Source organism: Semicossyphus pulcher, unplaced genomic scaffold, assembly GCF_022749685.1.
Source record: "Semicossyphus pulcher isolate SPU_LCO1_2020_fin unplaced genomic scaffold, fSemPul1.0.p SCAF_3, whole genome shotgun sequence".
NCBI classification, from domain to species: Eukaryota; Metazoa; Chordata; class Actinopteri; order Labriformes; family Labridae; genus Semicossyphus; species Semicossyphus pulcher.
The window spans coordinates 4,191,263-4,203,554 of record NW_027211704.1 but is presented as its reverse complement, the minus strand read 5'-3'; the positions used below and the strand labels follow the sequence as shown (position 1 = coordinate 4,203,554).

At 42.1% G+C, this 12,292-nt stretch overlaps 1 protein-coding gene across 3 annotated transcripts in view; it reads right to left on the bottom strand.

The window, feature by feature from the left end:
* The window catches only part of LOC138605469 (synaptotagmin-2-like), a 38,232-nt gene extending 26,389 nt beyond the window's left edge, over positions 1–11,843 (bottom strand). For 2 of the 3 annotated variants that reach the window (XM_069677742.1, XM_069677745.1), the window contains exon 1: positions 11,613–11,843. The gene's annotated coding sequence lies outside the window, so the exon portion shown is untranslated. Of the gene's footprint in view, positions 1–11,337; positions 11,520–11,612 lie in introns of those variants that run through there. The other variant, XM_069677744.1, reaches the window with a different exon arrangement.
* Between the last annotated feature and the right edge of the window lie 449 nt (positions 11,844–12,292).

Genomic DNA, 12,292 nt, shown 5'->3' with positions numbered 1-12,292 from the left:
GTTAAACCAGCGCCTCGTTTCCTTGTGAATGAGCACGTTTAAAGTGTTCTTTCATATCGCCCAGTATCGGCCATGATTTCTGCTGTCTGAAGACAAAAGCAGATTAAGCAAGGGTCAGCGGATCAGTCGTAGTACGCCATGTGACATGAAATGTTTGCTACATCAGGACTCACTGGGCATAAAAGACCTTGTTTAACATTTCTACACCCTGTGTAGCACATTCAGCTCTTCATCAAAGGCTAAACCTCCTCTAACGAGTGTGAAAACTATTTTCTGATTTAATTTAAGAAGGTCAAGTTATCCAGTTTACAAAGCTTTTTAATGTGAAACTTCAAAATGCACATAAAAACATGTTTAGTGGGGCGCTGGTATAACTCACCGGTTGAATCGTGCAGCCGATGTACAGAGGCTCAATCCTTGATGCGCCTGCCCAGGTTTGACCTCCACCCTTGGCCCTCTACAACGTGTCATCCCCCACTCTCTATCCACTGTCCTCTCTCTCAATAAAAAATTATCTTTCAAAAAAAATATGCTTTGAATCACGAGTAATGAAGGGCTGAAAACAACCTAAACTCTGCTGCTTTAAAAAGCGTGATATATTTAATCCATAAACACTCGTGCTGTCAGATTTGGCATTTTTCAGAGCCAACATTTTTACTTGTGATTGTAGGAAAAGCACCGGCGTTAACATTACATTAAACAACATTAACAAAGGCTCTGTTCTATTTGTGTCCCATGACCGTGTGACAGTGAGGCAGCATGTGCAGAATGAGCTGAGGCTGGAAATTAAATTCAGCCGACATAATGTGATTATTTACACTAATGCTTTTCTTACTGAGACTTTTAAAAGCGTCACATGATGCAATAAACAATGGTTAGTCCTGCAGTGTCTAAAAAGTCCTTTTTGTATTTGCTTTATAATAATTTATGAAGGTTAAACTACACTTAATCTTTATTTACAGCGTATGTAGAATCTGTAGGCAGGGACGTGGATTTCCGGGAAGGCAAGTGTTCTGGTTTCCGTTTGTCCATCCCTTGTCAGCGGGCTGCGGCATATGCAGGAAAAACAGTCCGTGCAGGGCAAAAGCAGGCGGAACGTAATATAAACAGACATCTGCACGCTAACAGCTAACAATCTGTTGTAGATCTAAAATTCAACTTGAGATAAATTCCCTGGCGCTGTGTCACGAAAGCCGTTCAGCGTTCAGATTTCCCGACTTCCTCGAATGCATCAGAAATGATCGAGCCGACCTCCGTTCAACAAACGATCATTTTAAAAGTAGTTTTCTTCTCCTCTTGAGGACAGACCTGACAAAGCTTCAGTTTTACTCTTTATTAATCTGCATCATAATGTTGAAATTTCGGCAAAGGTAAAGACGGGTTCTTTTTCTGTGAACAATGCAGCACGCGGAAAAGGAAGTTCACAGGTGTCCCAAGAGGCTTTATCGTCGTCGGACTACAGCCAATGGGATCCGAGATTGAACTACACCTAACCCTGACAACAGTGTGGAAAAGATCAGCAATTAAACCAATGCATAATGCGACAATATGTGTTGTGGATGTGTTAAAATGAGAAGAGACGATGCTAAAAGAGCTAATATCACAGATTCGGATTGGCCCAGTTCAGCAGCCTGATCAGGTGAGATACAACACCTGCAGGAACCCTTTCAGGTGAGACACTTGTGTAGGAGGAGTCACTCTGAAATATAAAGCTTCTGAAAAGAACACAAATAGAAATGTAGCACCAAATGTAAAGCTACTTTTGAACAGTCAAACCCTCACCCCGCCCAGTGTCTCATTGGAAATAAGCAGTGAGCACATAATGCAGCAGTAATTTACCTTCTCTTTACATCATGAAAGACGTGGATACATTTTCTAATCACAGGGGTAACTTACACACGCAAAGAGCTGCATAATGTCTTTCTACATAATTTCCCCTGTGAGTTAATTATTGTACTTTAGCTTAAAGGCAAATTATCTCAACGTAACACGCACAAACATTTCCCTTTGGTAGTCATTCACACAGTCCTCAAACAAATAGGACGTGATTGGTGAGAAAGCTCTGCATATAAAAGAAAAGACAACAAAGAGACAATGTTTGTTTTTAAAGGCTCATTATGTTTAAAAGATTGAATTTTCCTCATAGTTTAGCTGATAAATTGCTGTACGCTGAAACCACATGAACGATTTAAAACAATAAAAGACCAAATATGTGTAATTTGGCTCTGTGGAGTCGAGGGTGCGACGGTTTTCTCTTCATTTGAAAGGACTTATTGAAGCCAGTGACTCTAATTTGTGTTCAGATACATTTTAAGTTTTCTTTTCAGGGTTTCCAGATTAATCCAACTCTAATCTAACTCTTTATTTTCTTACGGAAGCCCGAAGCAGACGTGCATCCGTACTTTTATATTTACTCCGTTTTACCATGATAAGTTGATTTGATCTAGATTTATTTATCTCTTTATATCGAGACTGTCATGAGATATGAGATATGTATTCTGGGTTCAGATATTTCCTGTTTTAATTTGTCTCTTGGTGACTTCTGATTGTTTAGTTTTGTATTTAGTTTATTTCTGTGTTCTTGTTACAATTTAGTCTCGTTTAGTCAAATATTTTACAGACTTGCTTTAATGTGATGTCATCATTTACTGCCTTTATTTTATACTTTATTTATTTGTGTTTCATGGGTTAGATCACTTCCTGTTTTACTTCGTCACTCTGGGTATGTCCGAAACCACATACTAACCATACTAATCATACTAACCATGACATCAAATTGAGTATGTCATGCGTTCCCATCTCATAGGATGCAATTTTGCGTATGCGAGAAATGCCCGGATGTATACTACATTGGCGCGGATGTTTGAGTATGAGACGGGAGCTCACTGGTTGTACTCAACCGCCCCAAAATGCATTGCGGCTATTCAGCTTCTACTATGGTGGATGGACCGGAGATCAGACCGGACATACGTAAATGATTAAGTCACGTGATACGGAGAAGACGGCTCTGAGTATGATGCCACCGGCATCCTAATAGTCAGGTTAGTAGGCAGTATGCAGTACATACTGTTTGAGTATGTAGTAGGCAGTACGTTAGTATGCGGTTTCGGACACAGCCCTTGTCTCTTGTGTTGGTCCACTTCCTGCCTTTGTGTGTTTCCCGCTTGTCTGGTTATTGTTTTCACCTGCCCCTTGGTTGTCTCACCTGTGTCTGATCAGCCTCACCTCCTTAGTCTCTGTGCTCAGTGTCTCAGTGTTAGTTGGTCGTTTGTCACAGGTCCGTAGTCATCTTTGTTACCTGAACCTGTTACCTGGACTTTCTTGTGCCTCTCTGTGTTTCACATTTCCATTGGATTTTTGGTGACCTTTTTGTTGGACGACTGATTCACCTTTGGATTGTTTCTGTCACCTGGACTGTTACGGTAAGCCTTAGTTTGTTGATTTTTGTGTTTTGTTTATTAAACTTATTTCTAGTCTGCACCTGGGCCCTCTTTTACCTTTTTGTTTCAACCACAACCGTGAAACAAAACTGCTTTCCCCATGAAAACAAGTTAATATTGTTTTTTGGAGATCTTGACTAATTTATCTCTTATCTCGAGATAGCAACGCTGGTTATCCGGTTAACGAGTCATTTCAGATGTTTTCTTGAGATCTAGACTTTTTTTATCTCGTTATCTCAGGTTAACAAAGCTGGTTCTCCTATTATATGAGTTTAATTTATCTCGTAATCTAGAGATAACAAAGCTGGTTTTCCCGTTATACAAGACAAATAAGTCCAGATCCGGAGAAAACAACTGGAAACGAACTCGTTATCACGGGAAAACAGAGTAAATAAAATGTGTGTCCGCTTCGGGCTTCCATACTTTCTGTCTCTTTCCATTCATACCAACATAAACGTGTCCTTCTGCACATTCTGTTCACACTCATTTTTTTTTTCTTCCTCCAGGTGCTGAAAATAGCCTGACCGACTAGCACGAGATATTGGTGCATTTAGGGTGTGAGCGTCGGGCTGGGAGAAAGTGACATTCAGAGACGGAGAGGGAGAGACTAGAGAGGAAGGGAATACATCTTCCCAACAGTGACGGATGTGTTGCCCAAACGCACAGATCTGGGGCAACATGGCGGAGAAGCACTGAGTATAAAGAAGCCGGAAGGGACACAAGTTCAGTAAGTAATTATCTGATCTCTCTGCACCGACTTCCTACATCTCTTCTTCTTTTCCCCCGGCCTGAAAAACATCAGATTTGATTTGAAACGCTCGCTAATTAAACAGTGAGCCGTCATTTTTCCACTTTCCTCTGTGCCTTATTAAAACAGATATAACGTGATGTGGATCCTGAAACTTTAAAGGCTTTGTTAATGAAGTCTCTGCAGTCTAAGCAAGGGCCAGCAATAAATACAAGGAGCAGATGTGTCACTCTGGGCATCTTCCATTTTCTGCTCCAGTACATCTCCAAATCTGTCAGCGGTTTGGAGCTGCGAGAGGAGGAGACAGATTGGTATCATTAGGAAAGCCCTTCATCAGCAAATCCTGAGAAACGGCTCTGTTTTCTGCATCAAGCCACAAAGAGGCAGACATGTCCTCTTTTTACTGTCATCATTAGTGATCAATTCGTTTTTTAAATGTCATTTAGACTTTAAATTAATATTCATCATATCTATTGTTATTCCTGGATGTTTTAAAGCCTCTGCATCTGTGCAGCTAAGAGTGTTAGACCCACAGTGACCAGCTGAGGGCACTATACTTACAGTCTTTTGGCCAGTACCAGTAAATTGCCTCTGCATACTTCAAGGAGACTTTGTGCACAATGCAGCACGTGTGACAGAAAGTCACCTTTACAATAAATACAGGCATCACACTGTGTATCTGTACACCTAATGTAAAATACAGAGAGTATTTAAGTTTGAAAACAACACCTCAGTACAGTTTTGAGATACTTGGACTTTACTCGTATTGCAAATGTATGTACTTTAAATGTTTACTCCCTGTACTCACATGCAAAAATCAAAGATTAAAGCAATCCAAAATAAAGAAAATAAACTTTATGTTTTCAAACCAGATTAATCATCTCACAGCCGTAGTGCTCACCTTGACCAGTTAACATAAAAACATGTCATCTGGCGGAGGCCAGTGAGCTCGCTAAACTACACTTCCTCAATCTAGGACGCCCGCCTCCGATGTCATGTCTCGCTCAGAATCATCAGGTTTGAAATGCAGACCACAGACCTGAAGATGTTTTAGACGATCCACTGGGATATTCTCGACGTATTTCGTATCAACGTCCTTGACTGGACCGTACAGTAGTATTTCACTTCAGCGTCTCACGCTGGGCCGTTCTTTTCAGAGGGAGGGGCGCAATGCATGCTGGGTGTTGTAGGAATGTAGAATGGGTGAAACCACGAGCTGTTTGTACAACTTTCTCCACAGCTATGGCGCCAATTTCAAATATTGTTGCTTCTATCGATTACAGAGAACACCAGCTTTGACTGACAGTGGCTGTTTTCCTTTAAAGCTGCAATAAGTCATTTATTTTGGCCACTTGGAGGCAGCAAAAACACATTTTGAAACAACAACACAACATTGTCTTATGTATCACTCATCTAAATTGATATGACAAACTTCTAAGCAAACAGTTGCTTACAGACATCCAGCTGTTGCAGTTGTGTCTCTGGCCACCTGATGAATGTAAGTCCAGTGTTCGCTCTGTCTTAGCTTTGATTTTGGTCTCTTACTCGAGGTTCTTTAGCTACTAAATGCTCCGCTGGTCACTAATTACACTCTCCTTAACTGCCTAAAAAGCGTTATAAGGTATCGGCAGTATGCCAGTCAATGCACCGATCAGATACCTTATATCCTATAAGCCTCAAAAAATCAACTGGTTTGAGGTAAATAATTGTGTGAAAATTACAAACAACCAGTGCTGCTAGCAGAGAGTGTAATGTTAGTCAAAGCTAGCTAACCAATCAGTGTTGTATATGCTTATACCAGTGCGTAATAATAAAGTGTCGGTAAACGAAGGTAAAAATGTTATTCGAACGTCTAATTGTTTAAATCATCTTGTTGGTGCCGAGCAGGTCGTGTTATTTTCCTGAAAGCACCATAAGAGCCACGAGGAGGGACAAAAAATGAAGTTGAGCGGGCGCTGGTTTGGCTCAGTTGGCAGAGCAGGCGCCCCATGTACAGAGGCTACAGACCTCATCGCACTGATCGCAGGTTCAAGTCCCCCACGCTCTCCTCCCCACACTTCCTGTCTATCTTCTGCTGTCCTATAGATTAAAAAATTAAAAAGCTGCAGATTGAAGTGATATTTGTCTTTAGATTAATTACTTACATTGTCTTCTATCGCTAATAACTCAAACACTGATAGAGCTGCTGTTTGTTTTGTGATAATGTTTCCTCATCTCCTCTGACATCAGCTTTACAGTATTACAGCATGTATCGCTCCCTCTCGACACACACACACACACAGTACACAGACTGAGCCTCTGAACGTTGCTGCTCAGTCTGGTACTTAAATATATTAATTCAGCCATGAAGCACTCAAAATTGATCTGCTGAAAAGTATTGATCCTCCTCTGATGAGACTGCAGAGGCTGGGCTGACAGTCTCTGATAGTCATCTGCATACTGTGGTCTTCACTCAGGAGAGTGGCGGACCAATGCACTGTGGTAATATATCATATAATGTAATATCATTATGGAAACGCATTTATTATTTATCCACTGTATGATAATATTATGCTTACTTTGTCTGAGTGCCGGGTGGTGTATTGTAGGTATTGTATCGTCTCGTCGGAGCAGTGAGAGTGAAACAGCTACAGACCATACAAACAAACACATGGAGGTGAAACTGTGCACACTAACACGCGCTGAAGAATCAACAGTCGAATAATTATCTGTGGGGTTTTTCGCTACAAGGGACACCGAAGACATTTCATGACGTCATGTGATTCATCGTTAATTGAAAATATTGATTTGGTGCTGCTTCAGCAGGCGGATATCGGAGACCAACTGTTTAAAAGTGAACCGCATACCGATGTGTCCTCAGTAGAGCTGCAAATACTCATGATGGGCATTACCAACTGATTCTTTTCTCAATAAATCCATCAATAATTTGGTTTAAGTATCAAAAGGTATCTTCAAATATTCAGTTAACAAAGAAAAGGCAATAAACCATCAGATCGGAGTGACTGTAATCAGTTGCTGGTTAATTTTCTGCCAATGTAGTAATCAATTACTGGACCAGTCGTTGCAGCTCTTGGTCTCTGTTAATCTTGTATGGCTGCTACACGTTCCCCTTCAGCCTGACTGGCTTCCTGTGTGTTTCTTGTTACTGCTGCCTCTCCTGTTGTTGTGACTCCGGTCTGTTCTGTGGATTAAACCTGCTGCATATTGTATATCGTACTTTTTCTCCGGATAGGTCTCCGTTTCATAAGTTCTTAGGTCCAGATGTTTCCTGTTGTTTCCGTGCCGAGAAAAACAGTTGCAATATCACTTCTTCTTCTTCTTTCGTGTAATTACACAATCATACAATTAAGTGAATCTCCACATTATTATACAAGGACATATTTTAGTTACATGAGCAGGATACATGAGTATGTTGTATTTTACAAATACAAGTAGGAGTCTAATCAGCAGCTAAGTTTATTAAAAGACTGTTTTGAATGAAGAACTCTCTAAGTCTCTATCTATTGCTGGGTGAGGTGAATGAGCCTATGGCCCACTGTTGAAAGCCTTTGTATTCACAGTATTACAGACTGGGTGTCTGGTGCGACTTTAGCAGAAAAAATCACAAGCCGCGCCCAGTTAGTGACGCGTTTTCCGTCAGCCAGCAGTGGTTGGTCTGCCAGAGAGGGTAGGCGGAGCTAAGCTGCTGCTTTTCCGCTCTCTGCAAGTGTTGCGAGTAAACAGTAATCTACTATGGCTGAACAAACAAAGAAAAGATGGATGACTACAGATACAACTTCAACAAGAAGTGAAAATCCAAACATCATTGCGCGTTTTTCATGCTGTGCGTGGACATAACATCGAGTCACTGAGGGGTGAGCCATCTCTGCTGAGTTGCATGTGCAAAACAGCCACCAGGAAGCGACATGTGAACAAAACATAGCAAAATGGCGCCTGCTGATGCAACACTGCAAAGAAAAGGATCGCCTGATCACAGGAGAACATCGGTAATGAGCGAGCATCTGAAATGAAGACAGGTTTGACTCGTATACTTAATCTTTCTCAGCACTTTGTCCGTCACTGGTTTTAAATGGACAAAAACTTGATATTTTATCTCTTTTGTAGGATCCAAATCAGCAGCAAAGTGAATTAAATCACATATTTTTGAATGAAGAACTTATTTATTGTCTTTATTGTTAGTTAACACCTTAAAAAGAAACCAAATAGAAAGCTGACAGCTAAACAAGAGCCATTAATTAATTGTGCAATTCATTATCCGATAAGTCGATTAATCGTTTCATTAATCGACCAGTCGACTATCAAAGCAGTCGTTAGTTGCAGCGTGATGTCCTAACTGCAGATGGCTCAATCTAGGCCAACGTTTGAAGGCAGATTGATAACCGTTCAGGTACAAAGGGCTACAGGTTCAGTATCTGAGCTATGCAATGATTCACATCTACTTTCCACGCAGGTCAAACTAACAATCCTGCTAAAAAATATATCGCGTGTCCTCGGGCACCGAGGTGTTGTGAGGCACAGAAAACGCACTGCAGCACCAGCAGAGACATCAGCTCAGCAACTTTCACAGGGAGGCTCAAAAGTCTAGAGAACATCTCCCCTGACACTGTGTCTGATGGATGTCAAAATGTCTCTCAACACTAACATCAATTGTCGTTATGTGAAGTGGTCTCACTGTGTATACTGTAGTATTAGCGAGTGTGGAGCACAAATGGAAAACATCAACTGTGTGCTCTATGTTCATTGATGCACCTGACAGCCTGTGAAAGAAGAGCTCAGTTTAGTGAAGACAGGATTATGGGCTGCAGCACACAATCCCATTTCATGAACCATCAAGCAGCAGAAGTGCTCCAGGCGTGCTCACCTCTCCTCAGGAGGAGCTGTAATGTGGAAACTTAAAGAGGACGGCGAGAACTGTCCGGAATAGACAATAAAGCATTATTGCATGGTCGCGCAGAATGCTGGTTGAATTACAATCGCCTTCCGAGGCAAAGTTCTCATCTGAATGTGGGCAGCTCCGAGCTCGAATGTGGGCAGCTCCGAGCGGGGTCAACCACACACGCTTACTTGCTGTTGGTTCAAGCTGCGACTGTGCCGGTCAAAGTTCATTAAAGTCTAACTCCACAGGAATGTGCATTGCCAACAGAAGGGAAGTTTTTATTCGCCATATCCAATAGAAGAAAGTTAGCCGATGCTAACTATGTGCATGTGTGACTGTCCTCTTACTCATACTGATAACACGCGTCAATCTGTCTGCTAAAGCTACCGGGATGTTCAGGAGGATGTTATCAACTAATTGATGCCATTTGGGTGGAGACGTTTTATTTAGCCACCAGCAATAACATAAACAGTCTGCAGCAATGCTAGCTAGCTCTGCGAGGCCTCACAGCTAATGCTAACATCAACAAGCTAACCCCGTCAATGCATAGATAGATTTATTGGATTTAATTTTGTTGATATTTCATCATTGCTTATTCTTCTCTTAAACATGAACGTCTGTAAAACATTTCACGGCATTAATCGTCGAATGAGATCAGTTTGTTCGAATGCAAGGTCCGAAACAAGCGACAGAGTCAGCACTAGCATGGCTAATATAGCATTGCATACAAAAGAAATATTGCGCACATATTTGTCATTAAAAGGAGGCTCTGTTGGCCTCTTAGAGAGAGAGAGCCTGTAATATACAATCTGTAATGCTGCGCTGACTTCATCACCAGACACCGAGCAGAGACTGCAAAACTGTGCAGGTTGATTAATTCTCTCTCAGTGCCCTGCTAACCGCAGAATCAGCAAGAAAAGTCAACTTTAGAAGCAAAATGACTCGAGAGAGAGAATCCTTCATGGTGTTTATCAGTCTTCATGAAACTGTTGATTTTCAGGGTCGTGCTTTCTTTCCTGTTATTTTTTAAAAAGGTGCAGCTTCTCTGCTTTGCTCTCTCGCAATTAATCTTGCTCTCTGTAACCGTTTTTTGCATTAGAGGCAGCAGAAGTGTTGATAATTAAAAGCATAAGCGTATTATTGATAGGCCATACTTTCCCTGTAAGGTAACTGTACTCTCTGCTTTATGAAGACAAATGACTCACAGCCTTTTAAACATCGAGTGCAGCACAAAATGCACCACAGCAGGTACATACAGCACAATGTGTTACAGGAAATCTGCATGAGTCAGTGTGAGTGTACGTGTGTGTGAGTACAGACATACTGCAGCTACACACCCCTCCATCCACCTCTCCTGATGCCAAAAGGAAGTCCTCATTTGGCTCGCACACTCAGGAGTGTCCCCGTCATGTACTCAAAACACCCCCAGGGACTGAAGAACCCACTGCTCCACCTGATCTGTTCAAGGCACTGCATCATAATCAGCACAGGACCATACAGCACCAACAGGGATCATTCAGTCAAATCTGCGGCTGCAAATTAAATATTTATTGATCTATAAGACAAAAACAGAGAGGAGCAGCCACATGGGAGACGTCCGTGAGGCCGAATAAAGAACATTTGCTGAACAAATTCTAAACTACAATGTACTCGTTGTCCAATGCGCAACATTTAAATGCAGGTTAACGAGACCACCACCTTTCTCTACAGCCACTGAAGGAAATATGTGACTGAAATGCGTTTAAAGAAAGGTTGTAATCGAGTTATAAATAAAGAATTTTAACATTTAATAAGGCGACACAGATTCCCATAATCCCAGCGAGCTCTGCAGACTCTTACGTGGGCCCTTCGTTCTCGCTGGCTCAGCAGATTTGACTCTGCACACACACACGCACACACACACACTCCATCAGAGCTTTTACTGTACAACAGTGAGCTCTCATCATCCATCTAAAGACTGACACACTGTAAAAAAAAAAAAACCCCAGTGAGGAAATACAGAACTGAAAACCGTTCCCTGCGGGGCTAAAACAACTTATTTTTAATCCATTTCTTTTCTTAATTATGAAAATGTTTTTTTCTGTGTCTAGAAAAAAAAAAATCTGGAACTTTTTTATCACTTTCCACGATAAATTACAAGCAACCAATGACATGCTTTAGTGTTCTGTCTACAGGAAAAGAAACCCCCATCTCAAGTTCCACCCTCACACACACGTTTGTTTCTGATATGTAACATTATACTGCAGCACTACGCACCAGCCATGAGGACTTACCTGCCTGCTGTAAAAGTTCCTCTCTGGCAGATTTGCTTTGACTTTAAGACTCTCTGCATTAAAACGAGAGGCGACTGGCTAACACTGTCTGCTCTAATTACCCCTGAGCCATTTATTCTCTCTTTCTCTCTCTCTGCAGAGCTTTTTTTTCCCCTCCTCTCATTCAGACAGGACGTTTGTAATGAGGCTAGGTGCCTCTGTGACAACCCAGCACGCAGAACAGACCCATTAACTGATGATGCCGTCTCGGACGGAGAGGAGGAAACGCTGCTTACCTTGAACAGAGATGTGCTGCCTCCTGAAGAAGGAGTGGACGCAGAGAAGAGGCTCAGAAAGAAGAGAGGAAGATAAAAATCTTAACAATCTGCACTTTGGTTCATCCCAATCTCAAAAGGCATCTCAGAACCAACAGAGCTGGTGTATGTCCCAGTTTCACCTGCCCAGGAGGCAAACAAGACTTTGCTTGCTGCTGAGGTGTACTCAGATGAAGGAAACACTCACACAGATTAACATTGTTCTAACACACTGAAATCAGCACAAGCATCAGAGCCGGTGCAGTTCCACTGCTGTATTTCCCGGCAATGTTCGCTCATTGGCTGAGGAGCTACTCAATAAAAACCCTCCTTGTCATCAATTGGGCAGGGAAGGGAGGGGGGTAGATTTTCTGTGGCGCACTAACAACGCTGCTCCTCCTCCTCCTCTTTTCTTTCTTGCTCTATCACTTTTTCCCCTCAGTACCGGGAGACGGGGAGTGCTGAGCTTTGAGAATTAGACGCAGGAGGAAGAGGGAGGAAAGGAGGAAGGAGGAGGAGAGGGAGGGTGGGGGAAAGCAAGGGAATCGATGAGTGGTGAGTGGAGAGGTGAAGATGGTTACCAGCAGTCTGCAGTGGCTCTCACTGAGCTCGGTTTTAGTTCCTGTGCGTCTCTGCTGCAGGAACTCTGCAGGAACCTGAGT